The sequence below is a fragment of the Littorina saxatilis genome, unplaced genomic scaffold, assembly GCF_037325665.1.
Source record: "Littorina saxatilis isolate snail1 unplaced genomic scaffold, US_GU_Lsax_2.0 scaffold_1532, whole genome shotgun sequence".
Classification (NCBI taxonomy): Eukaryota; Metazoa; Mollusca; class Gastropoda; order Littorinimorpha; family Littorinidae; genus Littorina; species Littorina saxatilis.
The window spans coordinates 15,001-22,811 of NW_027129175.1; positions in this window are offsets into that span (position 1 = coordinate 15,001).

The window sequence follows — 7,811 nt, forward strand, 5'->3', positions numbered from 1 at the left end:
GCTTGTTTATTGGTGCACACAATAGAATGACGTCAAAACGTCACGTGCACAAAAACTGTATTCACAGGTTTACGAAACATTGCTTGCAGGCAAGTCCTTGAAAGGACCCTTCCCCGTTGAAAGAACTGGTTTTAATCGACTCGGGAGTTATCTGAGTCGGCGTAATAATAGCATTATGACGCGGGAAGACAATCCGAACTTCGTTGAACCAGAAGTTTAAAATCTACTCTCTGTTTTAAAAAGAAGAAGCCTGGTGACTCCATACTGTGAACGCTATCAAGCTGTGAAACGAATAGCTGCTGATATCACATTACTTAAATACTGTTCTGGAAAATTAGTCAAGTAAAATGTGTTTTCTTCTTTCCCGCGTATACGACAATGCGGCAGATTTAAACGAAATGGGTAAGCCATGTTAGTTAACATGCCAAATAAACACACTCATGTATGATATATTTATGAAATATCATTCAGTTTTTGTCACCCTCACAGCTCACTGTAGTGTAAAACACGCCGTAATAAAAACCCGTAGTTTTTTTGTTTTTTTTAGGTAGGTGTGGTCAAGGGCCTGTGACGTCATATCCAAGTATTGCCTAAATCCAATCAACCCTGTTTTGAGCAGAATAAATACAGATCTCCAACTACACATAAGCTTCTGACCAAAACCCTGCTGGGCGATACCACTGAACACTATCCTTAACTTTGTGTGTTCAGTGTATGTTCAGGCTTTTACACATGAGACCAACACGTTCACAATGACACGCCAGAAGTCGATCAATCCTCCAGCGATTATTTCATAAGTCTTTCTGAGCCTGAGAATACGTGCACAAGGCTCATACAGACAGCCGTGGCTATCTAGATTCCACGGCAAACAGCGCTAGCACACAAGCAACCACTCAGAGTTGTTTTTTTTATATTATGTGTTGTTGTTTTTTTGTATTGATATAGATCGTGTTCGATATCGTAATTATGTTTTCTTGATTTTTGAATTTTCTAGTGTTTTTGTATATTTCTTGTTTACTTCATTTGTTCACTCCCCCATTTTTTTTCCGTTACAAATGTTACAATTTGTCATGTCTATTCTCCTACTTGTGTGCATCTTGTTTTTAAATGATATCAATGTTCTGTTTTTCAAAAAGTTCGGTCGTCATATTTTGTAATTCGTATCCCGATATGACTGAAACAATACGTATGATTATTTGAGCACTTGTCATAATTGTTAACCTTGTTGTGCTCCTTTGTAAGCATGTTGTTGCATTGTCATGTGTGTGTGTATATGAATAACATGTTGTTGCATTGTCATGTGTGTGTGTATATGAATAACATGTTGTTGCATTGTCATGTGTGTGTGTATATGAATAACATGTTGTTGCATTGTCATGTGTGTGTGTGTATATGAATAACATGTTGTTGCATTGTCATGTGTGTGTGTATATGAATAACATGTTGTTGCATTGTCATGTGTGTGTGTATATGAATAACATGTTGTTGCATTGTCATGTGTGTGTGTATATGAATAACATGTTGTTGCATTGTCATGTGTGTGTGTATGAATAACATGTTGTTGCATTGTCATGTATGTGTGTGTGTGTGTGTATGAATAACATGTTGTTGCATTGTCATGTGTGTGTGTATATGAATAACATGTTGTCGCATTGTCATGTGTGTGTGTGTGTGTATGAATAACATGTTGTTGCATTGTCATGTGTGTGTGTATATGAATAACATGTTGTTGCATTGTCATGTGTGTGTGTATATGAATAACATGTTGTTGCATTGTCATGTGTGTGTGTATATGAATAACATGTTGTTGCATTGTCATGTGTGTGTGTATATGAATAACATGTTGTTGCATTGTCATGTGTGTATGTGTGTATGAATAACATGTTGTTGCATTGTCATGTATGTGTGTGTGTGTGTGTATATGAATAACATGTTGTTGCATTGTCATGTGTGTGTGTATACGAATAACATGTTGCTGCATTGTCATGTGTGTGTGTGTGTGTGTGTGTGTGTATATGAATAACATGTTGTTGCATTGTCATGTGTGTGTGTGTATATGAATAACATGTTGTTGCATTGTCATGTGTGTGTGTGTGTGTATATGAATAACATGTTGCTGCATTGTCATAAGTGTGTGTGTGTGTGTATATGAATAACATGTTGTTGCATTGGCATGCGTGTGTGTGTATATGAATAACATGTTGCTGCATTGTCATGTGTGTGTGTGTGTGTGTGTATATGAATAACATGTTGTTGCATTGTCATGTGTGTGTGTGTGTATATGCATAACACGTTGTTGCATTGTCATGTGTGTGTGTGTGTGTGTATGAATAACATGTTGTTGCATTGTCATGTGTGTGTGTATGAATAACATGGTGTTGCCTTGTCATGTGTGTGTGTGTATGAATAACATGTTGTTGCATTGTCATGTGTGTTTGTATACGAATAACATGTTGCTGCATTGTCATGTGTGTGTGTGTGTATATGAATAACATGTTGTTGCATTGTCATGTGTGTGTGTGTATACGGATAACATGTTGTTGTATTGTCATGTGTGTGTGTGTGTGTGTGTATGAATAAAATGTTGTTGCATTGTCATGTGTGTGTGTGTATATGAATAACATGTTGTTGCATTGTCATGTGTGTGTGTGTGTATATGAATAACATGTTGTTGCATTGTCATGTGTGTGTGTATATGAATAACATGTTGTTGCATTGTCATGTGTGTGTGTATATGAATAACATGTTGTTGCATTGTCATGTGTGTGTGTGTGTGTGTGTATGTGTATATGAATAACATGTTGTTGCATTGTCATGTGTGTGTGTGTGTGTGTGTGTGTGTGTGTGTGTGTATATGAATAACATGTTGTCGCATTGTCATGTGTGTGTGTGTGTGTATGAATAACATGTTGTTGCATTGTCATGTGTGTGTGTGTGTGTGTGTGTGTATATGAATAACATGTTGTTGCATTGTCATGTGTGCGTGTATATGAATAACATGTTGTTGCATTGTCATGTGTGTATGTGTGTATGAATAACATGTTGTTGCATTGTCATGTGTGTGTGTAAATGAATAACATGTTGTTTAAACCAACGACTCAGAGCATCAGGTTGTAGGCGAAACACACATGACTCCGTACATGTGGACGATTCTTTGCATGTTCGTCAGTCCGTCCGATCTTCCCCGCCGGAAGGGTTTCTTGTGTTCATACTTCGACCATAATGATCTTCCAGGCCATTGATACGAACAAATCTGTCATTTTGTATACTTGGTCGGAAATGCCTCGTAAGCTCTAACATCACAACAGACCTCAACTTTACTCTTGGTCAAATCTCTATCGTTACCCCTGTTAGCCCCCCTCCCCCCCTACCCCCCCCCCCCCCCCCCGGGCCGGTGCGGGGTGTCTTTAACACTTTCTACCCCACCCATGTTGACCAAGTTATATTTAGCCGAGACCAGCTGTGCTGCAGCAGGTCACTCTGAATTGCAGAAACTGTGTGGAAACTGTGTATCAACACGCTGGAATGCAGGCGTTAGATCGAGGTTACAGGAAGCGACTGAAGCTAACAGTCTGAGCGGATATATCCGTACCTGGTCAGATGAAGCCGTATGAGTGGATACGGATATATCCGTACCTGGGAGACAATGAGTTGAGCAGTTAAGTATACCACGGGGGGGATTTCTCGCTACTTTCGGACAGCACTAAAGACCTCACTTTTACCTTTAACAACAATATATTTCTCTTGCCCTGTCATCCCCTTCACCCCCACCCCCTCCCCCCCCCACTGCACTCCCCAACCCCCATCCCCACCCCACAACCCACAATGCCACACCAGTCTGTCCCTTCCTCTCATAGAGAACTGCCCCGTGAGTAGGTTCCGATAGCGCAACATACATCAATTTTCCAAATAAAAATGTCTGTATCTTAACACAGATACTTAGCTGCTGTTTGCTCTTACAATACTCCCCCCCCCCATTCCGTTTTGGGAGTCGCTTTGAATGTTTTTTTGCGAACATTAATAGCAAACCATTTAAAGGATTGGACAGTATTAAATCGGAATTTTGGTCCGCTGTGTTGAAGGCATGGCTTGATAATAATCAAGTCGATAATGGTAATTCTGTATCGGGTTTGTTGTGGAACAACAAAGATATAATTTGTCAAGGTAACCCACTCTTTTTTGCGGATTGGATTAAAAGTGGTATAATGTATGTGAGCGATGTGTGTGAGAATGGACGTTTTGCTACCTATGAAGAAGTGTGTGAAAGAACTGGCTACACTGCAAATAGATTGCTTGAGTACAATGTTGTTCGTACAGCTGTACATCTCCTTTTAAGAAATGTAGCTATAGACGATGTAAATTGTTCAGTCTGTGACATTCCGACCTTTTGTGGAAAAAAAAGTGAGATCAGTAAAAGAAATTCGAAAGATTCTCGTAGGAAAAAAATACAGCCCACCCTGTTCAGAAGGATTTTGGAGAAGAAAGTTAGGATTTGAGATTGACGAAAAGAATTGGAACTTAGCAGCCACTGTCACTAGTGAAGTTCGATTACGTGTACTGCATTGGAAAATATTGCAAAACATTTATCCAACTAATATTTTATTGTGTAAATTGAAATTGAAGGCTAATAAAAACTGTACATATTGTGAGGATGAACTTGATGTATTGGAGCATTTTTTCTTTGAATGCCCAACCGTGCTCAGGTTTTGGAAATATATTGAAATGTACATATTAGTAAACATTGGCGAAAGAATTAGGTTGAATGTTACAGATGTGCTTTTTGGTATTAAAAGTAACAGCAAAAATATGAAGAAGATTAATCATATTATTTTAATCGCAAAGATGTGCGTAAGCAATTTTACAAAAAACCGATTCACGATTAACACTGGAAATTATTTTGGGAAATCATGTTGTTTTGAGATTTCGTTAGTCTAACGTTTTATTAATTAGAAACAAGTTGTTTATTGTCTCTGATTTAAGGTAAAGCATGTAAGTGAGAAATTATGTGTACAAACAGAAAACACACAGTTACCATGTTTGTTATCACGTGTTTATTGATTGATTAAAATTTTGGAGAAAAAAAACAAACAAAAAACTGCCCCGTGAGTATGTTCCGATAGTGCAACATACATCAATTGTCCAAATAAAAATGTCTGTATCTTAACACAGATACTTAGCTGTTGTTTGCTCTTACAATACCCCCCCCCCCCCCCGTCCCCATTTCCCTCAGCCCCCCCCCCCCCCCCCCAAGCAACCCCAAAACTTGCATGGTGTCTCAAATCGCTTACATGCATATTGATCGGCCAATGAAAAGCACGAGGAACGGTGGCAAGGCCTGTCAAACACAAGAGAAGCGGGCAGGGGAAACGGACATTTGGAGGACAAGTGGGAGTGGGAGTGGGAGTGGGAGTGGGAGGGTTGCTGCTTGTCATGCTGTCCCTTTGGGGGGTGGGGTTAGGGGTGGGGGGTGGGGTTAGGGGTGGGTGCATTGGGGAGGTGTTAGAAAGCGAGAGAGAAAGAAAGAGAGAGTAAAAGAAAAGAGATAGGGTGTGTGCGTGGGTGTGTGTGTGAGTATATATGTGTGTGGGTGTGTCAGTGTGTGTGTGTGTGTGTTTGCCTGTGTGTATGTGCGTGTGCGTGTGTGTGTGTGTGAGTATATATGTGTGTGTGTCAGTTTGTGTGTGTGTGTGTGAGTGTGTGTGTGATTGCGTGTGTGTATGTGTGTGTGTGTGTGTGTTTGCGTGTGTGTATGTGCGTGTGCGTGCGTGCGTGTGTGCGTGCGCGTGTGCGTGCGTGCGTGCGTGCGCGTGTGTGTGTGCGTGCGCGCGTGTGTGTGTGTGTGTGTACACTCACCCCCCCCCCCCCCCTGTCACCACACACACACACCACAAGTCCCGTATTTCCGTGGAGAGTTCCTGTCTACTAAATAGCACTTTCCACGGACAGAGAAGTTCACGCTTTGCGTGTTACCCGTGTTAAAGGTCTTGTCAGGCGCGATATATTTCGTTTATCTGTCTGCGAACGTTTAAAAGGTTTACAAATCCGTTTCATCGGTCGGGGGGGGGGGGGGGGGGGGGGGGGGGGGGGGAGAGTATCGATCGCCTGAAAGTGGTTCTGAAACATTCTCCAAGCAATAACGAGTTACTTTGCTTCTCTACTTAGGCCAACAAAAAAATAGGTGTGGTTACGGTAACATAGCCAAAATAAATAGGGTAGGTAGGTAGGCAATCACTTTTTTTTTTTTAAACGTTTTTTTCTAATGTGTACAAATTAAACCTACTTGACAGGGAAATAAGTGTGCGACTCGGGCGCTTTCGCTTTCATTGCGTTTTTTGCACTCGTTTTTTTTTTTTTTTTTTTTTTTTTTTTGACAAATGTAATAAAAAGTTATAGGATCGGCCCCTAGAATTAGGGTAGGTCGGGTTACCGTAACCACACCTATTTTTTTTTTAGGCCTTATGCTTTTTCGGTTTTTGTTCGATATTTTGTTAGTGGATTGTGTGCATGTATGTCTTCGTGTTTAGAAATCAAAGTTACACACATGCAGAAGAGAGAGAGAGAGGGTGTTTATTCTGTCTCAAGATGTCATCTTATTTGAATCTCTATTCTGTCGATCCTACGTGTATGGACTGGGCCTTGTTATGTCCGAGGATAGTTGAGACGACGGGGATCATTTGCTCCGCGTTTCGTACAACCTTCCGCAAAGGGAAGAGAGACACAAGGGGGAAGGGAGTAGCCTACACGAGGATACGAGAAGGGGACTCGATCAGGATGTCCCAACTGTTTTGTTTGAAGGCACAGTGAACTGTTTGGTACAACATCTCCGAGCTGGGTTCTCTTTGTGAATAGTGAGAATTATTTGATGAAGTATTTAAACACAAAGATTAGTGTCACTGGTGCTAATTGGCAAATGAATCAATCTACACACACACTCTGACTGCACCTGGATGCTAATGGTTGGTATGTGACCAAGTGGAGGGGTGGTATGTGACCAAGTGGAGGGGTGGTATGTGACCAAGTGGAGGGGTGGTATGTGACCAAGTGGAGGGATGGTATGTGACCAAGTGGAGGGGTGGTATGTGACCAAGTGGAGGGGTGGTATGTGACCAAGTGGAGGGATGGTATGTGACCAAGTGGAGGGATGGTATGTGACCAAGTGGAGGGATGGTATGTGACCAAGTGGAGGGATGGTATGTGACCAAGTGGAGGGATGGTATGTGACCAAGTGGAGGGATGGTATGTGACCAAGTGGAGGGGTGGTATGTGACCAAGTGGAGGGATGGTATGTGACCAAGTGGAGGGGTGGTATGTGACCAAGTGGAGGGGTGGTATGTGACCAAGTGGAGGGGTGGTATGTGACCAAGTGGAGGGATGGTATGTGACCAAGTGGAGGGATGGTATGTGACCAAGTGGAGGGATGGTATGTGACCAAGTGGAGGGGTGGTATGTGACCAAGTGGAGGGGTGGTATGTGACCAAGTGGAGGGATGGTATGTGACCAAGTGGAGGGGTGGTATGTGACCAAGTGGAGGGGTGGTATGTGACCAAGTGGAGGGGTGGTATGTGACCAAGTGGAGGGGTGGTATGTGACCAAGTGGAGGGGTGGTATGTGACCAAGTGGAGGGATGGTATGTGACCAAGTGGAGGGGTGGTATGTGACCAAGTGGAGGGGTGGTATGTGACCAAGTGGAGGGGTGGTATGTGACCAAGTGGAGGGGTGGTATGTGACCAAGTGGAGGGGTGGTATGTGACCAAGTGGAGGGATGGTATGTGACCAAGTGGAGGGGTGGTATGTGACCAAGTGGAGGGGTG